The sequence below is a fragment of the Cinclus cinclus genome, chromosome 26, assembly GCF_963662255.1.
Source record: "Cinclus cinclus chromosome 26, bCinCin1.1, whole genome shotgun sequence".
Taxonomy (NCBI): domain Eukaryota; kingdom Metazoa; phylum Chordata; class Aves; order Passeriformes; family Cinclidae; genus Cinclus; species Cinclus cinclus.
Window position 1 is genome coordinate 846,378 of NC_085071.1, and position 18,871 is coordinate 865,248.

Consider the following 18,871-nt stretch of genomic DNA (forward strand, 5'->3'; position numbering starts at 1 on the left):
CTGCCAGCATGGAGGGAGGGAAAGGGAGGGAGGGAGGGAAAGGGAGGGAGGGAGGGAGGGAGGGATGGAGTCCAGGGGCTGCCTCCCTGCTCCCAGGCATGGCCCAAGTTATCCAGGGGGTACAGACACACAGATCCCATCTCTTGTTCCACAGGCCCACATCCCACTCGGCCTGCAAGCAAGGAAGTTCCCAGCTGTATTCCCAGCTGGCATCACTCTTACCTCCAGCTTTTTAACCCCCATCTCCCCTGCTCAGCAAGACAGAGTTTGCTGATTTCATGAGCAATGATCCAAACCCACCTAGGGCTAAAACAGAGCCATGGGTCTGGCTGCTGTCACTGACCCCTCTGTGCCATAAAGCTGAGCCTGTTGTGCACACAGGTCCTCCTGATCCCAAACTTCAGGATCTACTGAGATAATTTCCACCCACTTGTCTCTCCAGAGTCTACATCAAACTCTGAGTGGAGATGAGCTGTGGGGCTACTGCTTGCCCCAGTCCTCTGCCATGAGCCTCGGGAATTGCAAAAAGTGCTGGGATTGGGCAGTTTTGCCCAGCCCCCGGGTTTTGGCTGTGTGAAGACGCGTGTGCCTCTGTACGGGCTTGCATAGGAGTATGTGTGCAGATCTGTGCACAGCTGGGTGTGCACGTGAGTGTATGTGTGGTGTGTGTCCGTGAGCGTGTCCAGGTGTCCCTGTATGTGTTCGGTGTCTGCGGGAGCAGATTTTTATCTGTGGGTACACCGCGTCCGCGTGTGCCTGATGCCCCTCAGTGCACAGTGCCTGTGGGTGCCCGGGGTCCATAGATGCCCGGGGGTGCTCAGTGCCTGCCCATGGGTGTCCGATGTCTGTCCGTGGGTGCCCGGGGGTGCCCGGTGTCTGTCCGTGAGTGCCCGGGGGTGCTCAGCGCCCGGCGCACGTCCCGCCCGGGGTCTGTGTGCCCGCCCTGGATGTGTTCCCCCCCGCCGTCCCCCCGTCCCCGCACTCACCGGCGGCCGCCGAGCCGTGCACCTCCCGCCGGGGCCGATGCCCCGGGGGCGGCGGGCGCTGGGCTCCGCCGCCGCGGCCGGGGCCATGGAGCGGCAGGAGGCGAGGGGGGCGGGATCCCGGATCCCCGCTGCCGGCTCCCCGCTCGCCGCCGCCGGGACGTCTGGGCGCAGGCGGGGGGGGCGGCGGGTTCCGCCCGGCCCCGGGTCCCGCCCCGGCCCCGCGGGGGGCGGAGCGCGGCGGGGTCGGGTGGGGGGCATGCGGACCGGGCGGGACGGGACTCCCGTGTGTCGCTCCCGGGCCGGGCTCCGGCGGGGCCGACGGCCGCTTCCCGGGCGTGGGAAAGTTGTGATCGCGGTGCAAGATCGATGGCGTTTGGGATTTCCCTGGCTCCGAGCGGGGACGGCAGCGGCGGGAAGGGGCCGGGCTGGGATCCTTCCTCCGCCCCGCTCCCGGGTCCCCTCGCCCAGCAGCGACCCCAGCCCTCCCGCAGCATGGCAGGATGGGCCCTGTCGCGCATGGGGATGCTCCAGAGCACGGTGTCCGTGCCCGCGCCGGGGGAGGGATGAAACTGAATGGTCTTTAAGGAGCCTTCGTAGCCAAACTATCCCATCATTTTCTGATCCTATGAAATACTCAGAGCGCAGAGACCCTTCTCCACCCCTCCAGAAAAGTCCGTCGTTGTCGTCGTCCCCCCCGCCCCCCGGCAGCCTGCAGTGCACCGGAAGATCTCAGTTCTCCAAGCCCTGCCGGCCTGCACTCGGACTGGGGCTGCAGTGGATCCCCCATTTCAGCACAGGGAGTTCAGCAGTTGGGATGAAGCATTATTCCACGTCAGTCCTGGCAGTTGGAGGCGTTCGCTACAGCCCCTCTAGACGGTGCTAACACAGGTTCCAGAGGCACTTTCTCCTCCAGACAAATATCCTCTGCAAGGACCTGCTCAGAGTGCAGGGCTTTGTTTCCCCTCCTCTGACAAACTTGTCAAAGACACAACAGATCTCTCTATCAACCTCAGGGATTGTGGCACAGCACCCCCATTCCTGCATCCTCATCCCTCACCTCCATCCCCATGTGCTCCAGTTTCCTCCTCCCTGTGCCCACATCTCCATCCCCACTGGGCAATGAGCAGAATCCCACAGCTGTAACCAGGGGCACATCCCTACACACTGAAACTGCCAATCCAAGCCTTCACCAGCATATTTCCTCCCCAGCACCACACCCCAACGCTCCAGTAAGTGATAAGGGGACTCCATCTCATCCAGAGCCCCAGATGTTCTGCAGGCAGAGGCTCTTTCTCAGCCTTTAATTAAAAACGTGCCAAGGTCACATTCCACAGATACCCACTCTCCCCTAAGAAGCCACAGCAATTCCCTGTGTGACTTTGCCACTGACATCCCACAATCCAGAAGCAGATCCAGGATCCAGCTGTATGTCTCTATAGCAGGGAGCACTTCCTGGGAAAGGTTTTTAGGGATAAAAATGAGGTGCAGGACACCAAGTTCCTCACCTGTCTCTGGTGGGGAGCATCACTCAGAGGGTTGATGATGAGGGAAATAAGTCCCCAGTTCTAGGGGAATTCTGCACAGGGTCAGTTCTTTGCTTCCTTGATGGGCTCAATTAAAGCAACTTCTGTGAATCTTTGGAGTTTCTTGAGGGAAGGGACCTGTGGATCGAAGGTGCCAGCTGCATTTCTGGAGTGGAGCAGTGCCTCACTCATCCAAGCCTTCCAGACGAGGAACACCACTGCAAAGGGAGGAATGGTACTTGATTTTGGTTTTTCATGCTGTTCAAGCAACACATTCAAGGTCTCCCTTTGCCACCACTGGAACCCATCTGGGCATGATCTAGAAAAAATTAATGCTTTTGAGCAAAAATTGATTTCTATTCAGAGGATGTACCTGTACCAGGCAGTGCTGGCCAAAGAGCCAGAGAGGGAAGTGGTGGGAGCTCAGTGCTGGCAGCTTTTGGAGCAGGGGTTGGTGGTTTGGCAGCATGGGCAGGGCAGGACAGGGCTGGCAGAGGCCACCATGCCCCTCCCTGCACGGCTCTGTCTCCACAGCAGTTTTACAGTCACAGATCGACAGTGATGAGCTGAGTGGGCTGGTCTTCCCCAGGGGTCAATTGTTAATGTGGGGACAGATGCTGGAGACAGGACTGGTGGAGAGGGAAGCTGCCTGTGGTTCCCCGGGGTTAAAGTCAGACTCTGCAGGGCAGGAAGAGTTTAGCCTGGATTTCCCACCCTTCCTGAGATGGAAGCTGCTGGGATGGGGATGTGGGTTCCTCCTGTGTCCTTGCAGAAAGTGGGACCACCTGTCCCCAGAGGAGCAGAGGGGTGAAAAGAAGGAAAGAACCCACTGGGGACAAAAGTGACAGCAGGGAGAGAAGATGGGGCTCAGGGAGGAGGTTTTGAAGAAGAGCCTGTGGCAGGGCAGGAGACACGCAAGACCAAAAGCTCAGAGCATTTTCCCTATGCCCCGGGAGAGGGTGGCAGTGGTGGCTCTTACAGACACATCTGGGATGGGGAAGAACAACAAAAAATAATATGAAAAAGAACCAACATCACTGTCTCTCTTTAAAGAGAAAAAAAATGTGTCTCATAATAACTGGGCACCTCCTTTTGATTTTAGGGGAGGGAGGGAACCTGAATCCTTGTTCAAAGCTCTGGTAATCCTGGCAAAGCCTCCTCTGCTCTCTGCTGCTTCAGCTGGGCACTGAGTCTGGGCAGCAGGGACCATGTGGATGGAGGAAGGAGGACTAAGCAGGGAGTGATCACAGCCAGGATCTGAGATCAGAGAAAAGGAATGTTGTTATGGAGAAGCTGAAAGCTCGGGTGGGATGACTCATGCTGGAGAACATACAGCTGTTGGAGCGGGATTTGGCACTGGCCCGCAGGGCTGAGGAGCCTCCCCCATTACCAGAGAAGGGAAAGAGGAGCCTCCATGATGGCTCCCACCTGGCAGAGGCAGCTGTCGACCTGTGCTGGAGGTGATGGGCAGAGAATGCTGCCTGCTAAAGCAGGGTTATGGCCTGCAGAGGTATCTTGGGCAGCAGAGAGGGCTCAGTAGGGAGAGCTGCTCTGGCTGAGGGATGTGTATCCTGAGTGCTGGGGCTCCTCTGCTTTCCATGATGCTGCCCTGGGGAAGGAGAATCAGAGCAGTGGGGCTGGGATGGGGCTGGACAGGTCAGCTGTGAAGGACAAGACATGAAGCAGACATTTCCCCTTACCAAGTGAGAGGAGAACCAGGGCATGGAGCAGAGATATGCTCACTGTGGGCTCCTTGGCCCATGGTCACACTCTCCTCATGCTGGAAGAGGTGGGTTGGACCTGGAAGTGACTTTTGCCTTAGGAGTCAGACCACCATCCCTCCTGAGCTGCTGGCAGCTGATGCTTGTAGGGCACCAGAATTTCCATCCAGCTTCCATCCAGTGGAGGATGCTGCAGTAGCTTCCCCAGAATTCACAAGGCTGCCATGGGGAGAAGGGGGGAAAACAGTTCCCCACATCCAGTGGAGCCAGGGCAAGCAGTGTAGGAGATTTGGGCAAGGCATTAGGAACAGAAGGGTGAGCCAGCACCTTCCCAAAGTAGCTTTCAGAGGGATGGTTTTTGTAATGCCTGGAAATAACCACAGCACCAGATTCCCAGTGCTGTGGGCTAAAAGCTCCATAGGCTGCTTTGGAAGTGGCCCCATTACAGGGGTAAGTGAAATGACTGTAAATACAAACAGACTTGTAATTAATCATGCTCTGTAAATGTGAAGTTATCTGTACATCCCTGGAAAAGTAATTATCTCCAGCTTTTCAATAAGAACTTGGAAAAGCCTAAAGAGTTCAGTTCTGGAAATGTCATCCATCTCCATGTAGAAGAAAAGCTGCATATTTTCACATATTAATGCAAGTTAATCGAATGTACAAAATGAGTCAGTTCTAATATGTCTCCAAAGCTGTAAGTTAAACGCCTCTTCCCAGGAATTTATGAAAGTGTTTTGCAAACTTTTCCAATATTGGACACATCCTGTGGTGCTGTGTTTTATTTTCTAGCCAGTAGACATAAGATGGGATCTGATTTACAAATCTGTCCTCCACTGCCATGTAAAGCAATCACTCCTTGCCTGACTGGGCTCACGAGTGCAGAGCTTCGTGTAACGGATTCTTCTTTCCAAACAGCAAAACCCAAACAAAACCCAACTGAAGGCAACATCAAGTCAGCCACCTCTAGCCAAAGCACACCTCTGTGAAGTTTTATGCAACCGAAAGTCCACAGAAACACATCCATGCTCAACCGAAAATATCTGGGAAGATGACATTGCCTGCTGCGTTTACATTCCTGATGCTCTGGCTGCCACCTGGGGAGAGGAAGAGCAAGAGGAGGAGGAGCAGGAAGCAAGAGACTGCAGACCTGGGGGCAGCACTTGCCAGAAACTATTGGGCCATCACATTTCCAGCTTGGACAGTGCAGTGTTAGCACAGGCCGGGCAGGAGATCTGCACTAAAGTGGGTTTAATGTCACCCCATGTCTGTAACACACACTGTAAGCAGAGAGCTGCAGGGAAAGTGATTTATCTCGTCTACATGTACCCAGCACTCAGTGGGTGGCTCAGGCTGGGGTCAGTGCAGCCAGAATGAATTTTAAGCAGCCAGAAGCATTCAGGAGAGGGGCTTGTTGCTCTGGAGCAGCTGCATCTGGTCATCACTTGCTTTTCTTGGTTACAAAAAAGATCAAGATCCAGCTCCCGATGGGAAGAGTGGACTGCCTTTAAGGATTATCTCAAAATGCACCAAAAGGCTCATCCTTCTATCTCTTCCCCAGCTTTCAGAGAGTTCCTTGCATCAAAGTGTTTTGGTTTGTCATTTCAGTTATATCCTAAATTACTAAGCATTAATGCTTGCTAATGTTGAAGTAACAGAAATAAAAGCTGAAGTACTGAGGGGATGAGGTATTTTACAGAAATGCAATATTCTGAGATTGCCTTTTCATTTCAAAAGGAGCCATAATATTTCCAGCTCCGCATGTCTCTTGCAGGGAGAGGTAATTTGGATTTTCAACTCTTCTTGCCTTGCCAGAGGAGGCAGGGAAATATTTGAGACAGGCTGGGCTCTTACTGGCAGCAGCTGTGTGAAACCCTGGTGACTTGAGGCAGAGTTTGAGGGATCTTCCTGATGTCTCATCCTACCAGAGAAATCCCATGTGAATCCAATGAACCCATCAGGGCCAAATTTGAACACTCACCAAGGGAAATAATTTTAAACCCTATTTAACTGAATTTCTGAACTTGTCATTGCAGGAGTTCAGGAACAAGCTCAGAAGGGGCAAACTCCAGTTGAGGGGACGAATGTGGTCAGTGGGATGATGGGATGACATCTGCACTGTAGAAGCCCTCAAGGCATTGTCTTTCTGAAGGGATGGAGCACCTCAGGGAAGCACTGTACTCCATCCATCCCTGACACATTCCAGAATCCACATCCCAAAACCCTCCTGTTCCTTGTTCCCTCCCTCCTTAAATCACACCCTCATTAGCACCAGGTCTTCATTAGCAGCTTGCAGTGGGAAGGTGTTGTCCCCTGCTCCAAGCCTGAGGGAGGTGAAACCACAGGGTCTGGCAGTGTCTCTGCTCCTCATTCCCACAGTGGTATGTGGATCCACCCTGTACAAAAGCCCCTTCCCAAAATATTTCAGTTTCCACTTTGGTGATGCAGGAGCTGAGCATCCCCAGTCCATCACACAAGGAAAACTGCACGAGTCAGGTGCTTGGGCACCCATAAGACAAAAATGTCTTTCATCTGCCTCAATTCACAGGCTGAGGACACATCTTGGGTCAGAATATTAAATGGCCATTATTGGCGATTCAGATACCTGAGCCGTGTTGCCAGAATACAGTGAATATCCTCACTGAAATGGTGTCTCTTGCTGTGCCTGAGCACCAGCTCTACCAGCAGCCCCAGAGAAGGCTCTGGTTCTGCTACCAAGCTGTCAAAGGACTAGTAAAAACCAAAAACCAAACCAGAATACAAACATTACCCAGTGCAACAACCACAGCCTTTTCGTGTGCTTTAAAGTTGGCTACTGACATCAGACAGGAGCAGGAGGAGCCATGCAGTGCCTCAGCACAAACACATTTATCTGCTCCTCGGCCCATCAGCTGCATCTCAGCATCTCTGGAATGTTATTGCATTTATCCATGTCCCTGTTTCAAATAACATCCAGAGAGCTGAGACCTCAGGAGTGGGGAGGACTTGGGCAAGATCCCCTGGAAAGGGAGATCAGCCCAATCTCAGCCACAAAGCTTTCTTGTTTGGAATATTCTTTCATCCCAGGATACAAACTCATCCTCTGCAGCCCTTTCCTTGACAGATTTGGATCCTCTCACCCACATCACCTCGCAGACATGGAGCCAATGCACACAAGAACTTCTCCCACTTTCTGCGAGCATGGGAGGATGCAGAAAGCTCCCCCACACCTCCTAGCAGGGCAGCCCCCGAGGCTTTTGGGGGATCTCAGCCCTACAGCACCAGAACCCCAGCATGACCCCCACAGATCCTTTCCCCTCTGCTTCTCAGGGATACCTGTCCAGAAGCAGGGCTGGAGGTGCACCCTGGTCATGGTTAAGGTGATGCTGGCAAAACTAACCTTTTGGGTGGGGTGGTGGGTTTGGAGATGTGGGACCCAAAAGGCAGGAACACCCAGGTATTAAACAGCAACTTTCAGGGAACTCATTTCCCTCAGGTCAGCTGAGACCCAGGGGTTTATCTTGGACAAATGGTCTTCTCTCCTCGGGAAGGTCCTGGAAACCTCCTGGCTGCACAGTGGATGTGGTGACATCATCGAAAGACATGGGGCTTATATAGGACTGAGATTCATCCAAAGGACACATTTCCACCCAAAGGGTATTTCCTACCCAAAGCAAGCTGGAGCCAAGCCTGTTTGCCATATGGTGCAGCCAGGAGAAGCTGGGAGGAAGGCTGTGGAGAGGTTCTACAATTTCATCTTTGCAATTTCTTCTCAAAAGTGAGAAGATCAAGATAAAGAAGAAATGGGGAGGGGACATTTGCATGCATCCTCCTTCCCTGCTGGAAAGATGGATGTTGAGGATGGAAACTCACCACACCAGTTATTTCCAGGAAATTATTTCCAGCACCTCACTGTGCTTGACCTTCCCAGGTCACTGAGAGGTTCCATAGACAGAGAGCAAGAAGAGCTATTAACGCTAATGGGTGGGAAGTGGCCATGAATAAATCAGCAGCATCTTTCCAGCCATCAAAGCCTGAAACTCTCCTGTATGGAGCAAAGAGCAGGTGGGAGGCAGGGTGATGCATGTTTGGTTTATGACAGGGGTATCCAATGTTGTTCCCTACCAACCCAAGAGATTTGGCCTCAGAGATCCTCACCCTGCTGCCACGGGGGGATTTTGGACCTCATCCCCCAGCCTTGAATAGAAATCCCCTCCCAAAGCCACTACTGAGCCTCATGGAGTGAAGCCTTTCCCTTTGGAACAGCTCTGGGCTGGATCTGTGCAGGGGTTTCACACTTCCCTGCCCTTTCGATGCCACAGATGAGAGACAAGATGTGGAGAAGCACCACCAGCCCAATTACCTCCTTAACCAGACACATGCTTCTACCTCCTGCCATCCAGCCTGGCCCCGGTAATCCCAAAACTCAGGCATTAGACATTTAATCTTACATTTTATCATTTCTCCTCTTACCAGAGGGTCTGAAATTAAAAGGGAAGGAGAGAAGAGCTGAGCTCCTGTGAGTTTAATTGGTTCTGGATGGTGGATAAGAAGAAAGGAGGGAAACACAGCAGTTTCTTCTGCTGGCTTTCCCTGGTGTTTCCTGAGCAACTGTAACTATTCCAGAAGAGGGGAAGAGATGCAGGATTGGGGAGGGAGGGAGGGGACAAATGCCCCCTCCCAGGACAGAAGAGGAGTTCGTGTTTGCATCTCAATTGGCCCCGGGCATGTGGAGCTGAGCCAGTGGCCTTGGCTGCACCCTACAGACATCATTTTCCATGATGCAAACTGGGAGGGGGGAGAGAGGCTGAGGCAGGGCACAGATGAGGCAGCGGTTTGGTGCTTTTGATGTCCTCTCTGCCATGCAGAGAAGTTGGAGGCATCTCCCCTGCCCTGAGTTAGTGCTGGGGAGGGTCCCACTCGGGCTGTGAGTGGGGCTGGATGCTGAGCACTGGAACTAGGAGTGGGAGGGACTGGGGACAGAGCCAGAGGGGATGGGGAACAATGAGCTGGGGGCCAGGGATACCCATTTCCTAACACCAGGAGCTGACAGCAGACTGGATTTGGCTGTGGCTCCCAGAGGGTACATGGTGCAGGTCACAGCTCCATTTTTAATGCCCTATGTGTTCTGGGATATAAAAAAATCCAGTTTCCATTCCCTCCCCTCAGCCTGTAATGCATCTTTGGGACATCTCAGTTTTTTATCCCAGAAGTTCCAGAGCAGGATACTGAGCCATTAATGCAGGATACTGCAACATCTTGCTTGTCATCCCTGGATCCTGCTGATGCTAATCAAAAAGTGTGTTGCCCTGGTTAATAAAAGGACATTTAATTATTATTGGCAGAACAGATAATTTTTAATTGCACTTCTCATTCGCCAGATGAAATGAGCGACTGTACTTTGATTTCAACTGAAATAACTACAGGTATATGTTATATATATATATACACATATATGGATATATTATATATCTCAATTGATTGTGTTCTAAATTAAAATAAGCAGATCCTCAGCTGACTGGAAATGAGAAATAAGCCCAAATGGTTAAGCTATAGCCCCACTTTCCCATACTTACCAGGAAAAAGCAGGAGGTAGGAGTTCCAGCATCCCACAACAGTGACTATTGGCTGGGTAAGGTCAGTGGGAACCACGGGCTGGGATGTTGCAAGATTTCCCCACTACCAGCCTGTGGGAACTACTGGGAGAAGATGAGTTTTGGAAAAGCCTCACGTACTTAAAGAATAATGCAAGCTGCCAGGCACTTAATGCAGCCAGATAAATGGAACAGCCAGCTGGAGCTCAGCCAGGAGAAACTGCCCGAGGCAGAGGCTCTGGGTACAGGGATGAACTTTGGGATAAGGCAGGACACTTCTGGAGCTGACACTGTGAGGTCTTTCCTCGTGTGGGCATGCAGAGGCTTTGGAAACTGGGCAAGATGGGGAGGTGGGATCTCTCTGTGGTGCTGGGCGGGATCCCCAGCCAGGCTGGGAGAGCTGAGGGTGTCCAGCCTGAAGAAGGGAAGGCTCCAGGAGACTTGAGAGTTCCTTCCTGGGCCAAAAGGGGCTCCAGGATAGTTGAAGAGGGACTTTGGACAAGGGCCTGGAGGCACAAGACAAGGGAGAATTACTTCTTACTGCCAGAGAGCAGGCATAGGTGGAACACTGGGAAGGAATCCTTCCCTCTGAGGGTAGTGATACCCTGGCACAGGTTGTCCAGAGAAGTTGTGGCTGTCCCATCCCTGGAAGGGTTCAAGGCCAGGTTGAATGAGGCTCGGTCTAGTGGAAGCTCCCTGCCCATTGCACAGGGCAGGAATGAGAGGGGCTTTTATAGTCTAATCATTCTGGGATTCTGAGATCTGGGGAGATGGTTTAAATCAGGGGAATCACAGAATTGTTCAGGTTGGATAAACCCTCTGAGACCATCAAGTCCTACCCCTAACCACTCCCCAGCACTGCCAAGGCCAACATTGACCATGTCCCCAAGTGGGACATTTGCATATGTCTTAAGTAATTTCAGGGATGAAGAATCCACCATTGCCCTGGGCAGCCTGTGCCAGGGCTGGATCACCCTTCCCATGAATAAATATTTTCTAATATCCACCCTGAACCTCCCCTGGCCCAGGCTAAGGCTGTTCCCTCCCTCCAGCCCGACCCCCCCCCCCCCCCGGCTGTCCCTTCCTTGTGCAGAGCCACAAGGGCCCCCCTGAGCCTCCTTTTCTCCAGGCTGAGCCCCTTTCCTGGCTCTCTCAGCCGCTCCTCAGCAGACTTGTGCTACAAATACTCCACAAGTTGCTCAAGAGACATCCTGGTGTCCCCAGCACCACCCTGGGTATTGGGGATGGGACACAGCGGTGTCAGGAGGTTTCATTTCCTGACACCGGCAACACCCCCAGTGTGTGAATATCTCCCAGACGGCCCTGTGCAGGGAAAAGGGGCTCACAAAGAACATTCTGCTGCTTAAACTGATCGGGAGAACTAGGCTGTGCCTGCTGCTGGCCGAGCATCCTCCGCACCGTGCTACATATGGCAGCGATTACAGCTGGCAAGGGGAGCTCTTTGTACCATGAACACACACAGATACAGAGACAGAGACACAGACAGACACACAGACACAGACACACAGACACAGACACACAGACACAGACACACAGACACAGACACACAGAGACAGACACACACACAGACATGCACACGCACACACAGACACATGCACACACACACAGACACACACAGAACTCCTCCCAAAGCCCCAGGCCCCTCCTGGTGTTTAACCAACCCCACATTTGAACCAGCTCCCAAGTGAAGCCAGCACGCCTCCCCTGCAGCCCTGCCTGGGTGGGTTTTGTGCCCAGCTCGCCCAAAGGAGCCCGGCATGGACATGGGGTGGCTCAGCCTTTCCCTGGCCCATCCTGTGCTTCGGCTCCTGGGGAGAAACATCCAAAAGCTGTCACTGCAGGCCCTGGGAGCAGGTGCTGTGAGCTCCCGCTGGCTTGGCACAGGTTTGGAGATGGTGGCTGAGCACACTGGCATTTACACGCAAAGCCAAGAATGCTGCTTGCAATTGAACAGCCCAGCCCTTTCCAGAGCCCGACTGCTTCTCGGCCCTGAACCTCAGCAAGCTTCAAAGCCCTCGGCTGGAGTTCCTTGGCATGGGGTGAATTTTCACACTTCCTCTCCAACAGGTCTCTGGGAAGGACTCGCTGATGGCTCAGAGCAGAGCTGAGGAGGCTGGATGCTGGATGGAATTCCGGAGGGGGAACCACACCATTTACCACATTGCGCTCATAAGTTTTACCTCGGGAGCACTAAGCCTCCCACAGGCCATTCCTACCCACACTCTGCAACCATAGTCGCAGTGAGTCGCTGCCCCAGTGCCAGTCCCAGGATGGTCACAGCTGCAAAGGCAGCAACAACCATGAAAAATGCTCTTCATAATCCCTCTGGAGAGGATTAGGCCATGCTGAATGCAGAAATGGAGACATTTTATGGCCACCTAAGGACCGAGCAAAGGAGGAGACACCAGCAAAGGGACCAATGAGGGAATGAATGGAAGTAACAAGAAACTGGGGGGGGCGGGGGGGATTTGGGAGTAAAAGGGATAACTTTCATTTAGGGAACATGACAAACTGTTTGTCCCAGTAAGTTTTCAATTACAAACTGGGTAATGGAAAATCCTGTAATAATTATGTCCATGTTGTAGTATTATGGAAAATGCTGTAATGAGACTGGAGCTGTGCTGGGCTCCTCTGGAGAGCAGAGGGGCAACATGCACAACCTGCCCCATGTGCCCACTCCCCTCCATCCTTTTCTGCACCCCACAGAGATTCCAGGGTGTGGGAACCCTCCTGATGTGCAAAACACCATCATGTGGTGGGGAAAGACTGTGGGTTTCTCCCACTCTAAGCACGACCTGAAGGGAGTCTGTGAAGGTGTCAAGACATGGTGGCTCTGGCTGAGGCTTTCCAGCCCTCTGATCCTTTTCAGCTTCATCTCCATCAGGGAGATTTTTCCTGGGGGTATTTCTGATTCCTTCTGTGTTGCTTTCCATGTCCCACTGAATATTGCATGTGCTATTGTTCCCCAAGGACCGATAGTCTGAAGAAAGCTGTTTTGTTTTTTTTTCCTAGAGCTTCTAAATGGCACCTCACCCCTTCCCTGGCACAATTAGATCTGTGCATTTGCCACTGGTTATATTTGCAGGCACTTTTGGGTGTGATTAGCAGCCAAAGACTGTCAAGGAGTCAAGCTCAGGAGTTAAAGCCTCTCTGGGGGCTGCAGAGGAAACAGAAGCAGCATTTTTCCTTTCCACAGAGGCTCGTGTTGGAACTCAGCACAGATGGGTGGTGGCAGAGCCACCCTGAGAGGTCTGAGCCACCCACCAGGGTCCCAGTCACCTACAGGGGCCTAAGCTACGTGCAAGGGCTCAAGCCACCCACCCCATCTATTCCCATCCCTCTTGCCATGGGGTGTTTGGCTGGAGATCCTGACCCAGACAGAGCAAGAAAAAAAGAGCTGGAGCTAAATACAGGGTAAAAAAGGGGAAGAAACAGGGAGGAGAGGAGACAGCCTCCAAAGGGAAGGGAGGGGGAATCTGTGCCATGGGGCCTTCCAAAGCTCTATTCCTTACTGAAGTGCTTATAGAGATTATTTAACCTAATTTATGTAGATCTACACTGGCACTAGAAAAACTTAGAAACTAATTAAACAGCAACTGAAGAACAGCCCTAGCCTTGGATCTCACCCAGAGGGAAGCAATTCCTGGGAATCCTGAACCAAGAGGGAGCTCAGCTGTTAGAATGACGCTTAATCTTCTTCGAGATGATATAAAATTTGGGGTGATTTTTCTGGAAAAAAGAGAAACAAATCAGTTCACAAATCCTGGAGTTCTCCCAAGGTAATAGTGCAAACTCTCTTGGCATCAGTGGCCCAGGGGAAAGGGATCATCTGACGAGCAATGATTTTTGACACTACGTTAAGTAGAAGACTTGGATCCAGTCTGCAAGTGACTGTGTCTAGATGAAATCCAGGGGAAAAAAGGAGGTGCCATTTGGGAGAGCACTTTGCTAACCCTGTTAACGGGGATTGGAGCAATTACACACATGGCTGTAATAGGCAAGAAAATAATTAACACTGTGCCACAGCTCAAGTGGTGATTTTATGAGTCCTGATGAAAGTGAGCTCCCGTAGGAATATCAGGGTGTGGTTTTTTTCACTCTTTTGGGACTATTTCATGATCTCACATATAACTACTGATTTTTTCCATCTGTGGATTTAACTGAGCTGCCTGAACAGCAGTGAATTAAGGGTCTCTCTTGTCCTGTGATGACAGAGCCCCACCACAGATCACTTCTGCACCCATTTGGCTGGGGATGCTTCCCAGCTGATGCTTTCCTAAAGTTATCCAGCATTTGCTGAATATTGCAAGGAGCTTTTCTAGGTTAATCATGCTCAGAGCCTGGGCAAGCAGGCATGAGGAAAGATGAGAAAAGAAAAAAATCCTGCCGTGTTATTATAATAAAACACACCATAAATGCTATGGAAAGCATTCCATACATCCTGTCTGAGGGAATTCAACACGCCTGACCTCAGCCAGCTGAAAATCAGCCATCCCCTGGGCTCTTCTGAGGGTTAAGGGAGAAAGTCAGCATTTCCACACATCTAATCCCAAAAGAGCTGTGTAAAGAGAAGGGGATTCCTTCATTTCATCAGATGATGATTCCTCCTGTGTCCAGCGCTGGAGCTGAGGTGCCTCAGACAAGACATTCAGCTTTGTGAGGGCTGATGCTACTTGAAACAAATCAGACTTTTGACAGTGCCCAGCGTGTCTCTGGACCACACCAGATCACATCCAAGCTGTCCTATCTCATTCCCAGCTCTCCTTCGCGTGCCAGGGAGAGGGGATGAGAGCCGGCAGCACTCGTGCACAGCAGGAGCAGGCTCGGGCTGGAGCTCCTGTCCTCGTTTGCCCTCGTGCTGAGCAGCTGTCACGCCTTGTGGCAGCTACTGCAGTCCCTGCACCCGTCTGGGTGATGCTCCTCTCTCTCAAACCAGGCAGTGGGATGGTCCCTTGGGGTCCGGAGTGAAGAGCAGCACAGTGGGAGCAAGGGCAAGGGAAGGGGAAAGCACCCAGTGTTCACAGGGCGTCCCTGACAGAGTGAGCCTGACCCCGTGGGATCAACAGGAGACTTTGTTTTCTTTATTCCTGCCAGCAATTAATCAGTTTTACTGCTAAACAAAGCCGACTCTTTGAAGGGGAGGTCTCCTATTTTAAATCTTGTTTCAGGGGAAGTGGTGGATGATCTTGACCAGACACATCTTCTTAAAGAGATGTAGATGCTACTGCTCTGGCTGAACACCCTGGAAGGTCATGGAATCCCAGAATGTCCTGAGCTGGAAGGGACCCATAGGAATCATGAAGTCCAACCCTGTTCCTGCCCAGACCCCCCAACAATCCCCCCATCCATCCCTGGAGCGCTGTCCAAACGCTCCTGGAGCTCTGGCAGCCTCGGGGCCGTGCCCATTCCCTGGGGAGCCTGGGCAGTGCCCAGCACCCTCTGGCTGAGGGAAGAACCTTTCCCTGCTCTCCAGCCTGAGCCTGCCCTGGGCCAGCTCCAGCCGTTCCCTGGTGCTGTCCCTGTCCCAGGGAGCAGAGATTGGAGCTGCTCCTCGGGAGGAGCTGTAGACCCCAGGGAGGTCTGGGCTCAGTCTCCTCTGCTCCAGATGGAACACCCCCAGTGCCCTCAGCTGCTCCTTGTGTGGCCGGCCCCTCCTGACCCTTCAGCATCTTTGTAGCCTCTTTTGGATGCTTTTTCTAGGATTTAAGATCAAGCAGCACTTGGAGAATTCACTCCAATACATCATATTCCTCTTCAAAGATGAATTACCTGCTTTCTAATAATCTGAAGTACTTAAACACATATTCACAGCTCTTCCCACTGGCAAAGCTCATTCAGGAAGATCACATCCATCTCACATGGGTGACAGAATGTTCCTGAGGAGGAAATGGGCTGCAGGACTGACCAGGAGCTCCATCACCTCACTACAAAGACTCCAAACCCCTGATAACTTTGGTGCTACTTGAGCATCTCTCAAGTGTGGGTGAGAGCCAAAGCTCATGGTTAAGCCATGGGAAGTCTACAGTTTGAGTATTTGGGGGGACATTAACATATTATTCTTCTCCTGGTTACCACCGTAAGCTCTTAGTGGTTCCAAGTGGACAGGGGCTATTTTGTCTGTGCTCATGTCCAGTCTTTTCCTTTGCAGTTACAGGGGCAAACCCTGTATTTTTATCCTGCCTGCAAGAAAATTCCTTGGCTCCATGATCAGAAGCTCCAAGTTTATAGAGGTTTTCCATTTGTAGTGGATACAGAGTTACTTGCAACATCCAGCTGGAAATACAGTGCTAATATACAATAGAGCCATCCACAGCATAACTCTTGGTTCTTAATGGAATTTGCTTGTAAACAGACATAAACAAGCACCAGCTTCAAGGCAAGAGAAAAGCCTTGGTGGCTCTGTCCTGGGGAAACCTCGTGCAATAGTAAAAAAACCCACAGGCTGCTTCCTGCCCTGCTTACAATGAGTCCTCATGCACATTTTGTAAGAGAAACTGCCTGGATACAAAAAGAAATGACTCACTGAAACTGGTAACACTGAACACAACTTAGTTTTGATCCAAAGCCAAAAATGCTTTATTTATTTGAAATGTAAATGGTTCCTTTATCAACTGCCTGTTTCAGGGGTTGTTTAGGGCAGTTTCCTTCCAAATAGGTTGCTCAGCCCAGAGTTTTGCAAAATCCTGGGAAACAGAAAGCAGCAAGGAAGACACACAAACCCTGCTGGCTGATTTATAGTGAGTGGGAAAGGGGCCTCCCATACCTTGTGAAAGCATTCCCAGAGCTGCCTTTGCTGCACACTTTTTGCTGCAACAAGATGAGTAGTGTGGCTCATGCTGCAGCCACCAGCATCGCTCCCATCAGAGCACAATCGACAACTCCAAGGCTCCTTTCTGCCTCCTGCCCAGCCTGATCTCCAGCTGGGGAGTACCATGGGGCACAGGGATCCCAACAGATTCCCGTGTCATTGCTGGAGCCTCTCCCCTCTGGGCGCGTGGGATTCCTGCTCGCTTTGGGCCACCCTGCCCTGGCTCTGGCTGTGCTGGGGACACAAACAGGGCTCCTGCCTCCAGCTGGGCTGGGTGGATCCAGTGCTGCTTGCCCTGGTTTACTCTGGGCTTTCTGCCCTGGCAAAGTTCTGCAGCCTGGCTCGGGGGGAGGAGGGGAGGCTGAGATGCTGCTGGAGCTGCACTGCTGCTGCCCAAGAGCATCTTCCTGCTGTTTTCTGACACGATTTGGAGGAGCTGGAGGGAAATCCGTGGGTCTGCCTTTACCCCGCTAGGCCCAAGGGACACCACGTCCTCTGGTGCTCAACCCACCAGCTCTGGGAGGGACACTGGGTCAGAAGCATTTGGGGATGGTGTTGGGAAGGAGAGGTGGTGGTAAAGAGAAGGGGATGCCCACGGGCTCACGTGTGTGCAGCATTCATGAGAAGGATGGTGGGAGAGTGGCAGAATTAACTGATTGCATGAAGAATTGATTGGTGGGGAAGGAACATAACAGGGAAGGGAAATCCCACAGGCACAGCCAGAGAGAGTTAAAAAAAAAAAAAACAGAAAAAGGGAGAATGTGCTACAGAGCTCTAAAGATTTAATCTGATTAATTCCTTCAGCATGTTGTGTGCAGGTAAAGTGCAAGGAGGAGAAAAATACCTGTTTATGGGGAAGAAAACAAAAACCAATGCTTCAGCTGTTGTATTTCTTCTGAAATGAAGTAGTCATTCCCAATCATCAACCAGCAGCACAGACATGCTTGGGAATGGGGAAATTTGTATCCGAGCTCTTCTCTGGCCTTTTTCAATTCCACCCATGAGAGAGACGAGTTCAAGACAGTGTGAAAACCATCTGGAGACTCATTGAATAGTTGTGTGGTCCCACTTTAGCAGCAGAGACATAGCACAGCCTCCCCTGCTCTGCTCCTGCCAGGGATAACAAACCCCAGGGCCATGGGCTCCAGGCACCTGAGCCTGGAGCGGAAAATCCCTCTCGAGTTTTAGGAGCGTGCACAAAATAACCCCGACCCACAGAACTGCTGGATTCCAGCACAGCCACGACCCCAATCATGGAAAACACCTCAGCTGGGAACAACCTTTTGGAAGTGTTTTTGAACACCCGGGGAATTTGAGTCAACTCAAGTGCTGAAAGGTACATGGACAATGCCCTAGTTTAAAAAGCTCCTTCAATTGCTGCAAAAAGCCACTCTCTGCCCCAGGACCCACTGCTGATGATGTGTGAGGGCACCAGTTGCATGATGGTGAAGTCATAACTCTTTTTTTTGAGGACAAAACACATGACTGAAGGCACCAGTGCCCTGGTCCAGGATGGGAGTAGGCAGGAAGGGGTTTCCTGGAGGAAAGCCAGCACCTCTGGGGGCTCTGGTACTGATAACCTTCTGCAAAGGCCTTCAGCACACTTCATGAAGAAACAGCTGGAAATGTTCCAGAAGCAAACATATCCGACTCCAAAAAATATCTTGCTTACATTAGAAGTGTCTGGATGGTGAATAATACAGAGAGGAGAAATTGTTGTAGGGCAATTAATAAGCTAAGGCTGTACATGGTGGCAAGGAGAATAAAATATTAGGGGAAGTGACAGGCTAAGTCAATAAATAGTGGAGTGTTACTTGGGAAAGGTCTGGCACTTCTGCAGCTAGCTGGGCAGAGCACAGCAGCTCTCTTGAACCCCTCCAACATTCCATTTTTCTCTAATGCCAGCACTCTCTTTTTCTCCTGAAGATGGAATTTGTCCATCAGCTGCAAAGTGCAGGATGGAGGCAGCAGGTTCCCTCTCCATCCATCCCCACATCCTCCTTCCCACTGGGTTGGGCTGTCAGGGGAGTGCAGTGGTTTGTCTTTACAGCTCCTGCTCCTGAGAAAGTTGTAGGATTTGAGAATTTTAGGTTGTCAGATGAGGTTTGTTGTGGAAACCAGGGAAGTGCAGGATCCAGCCAGTGTTGGAAGGTGAGAGCTGTACCCCCCTCCTTGTACACCCACAGCTAACAGCAGGTTACCTGATAAAATGAGAGGCACCTCCAGTCCCTCCATGAGT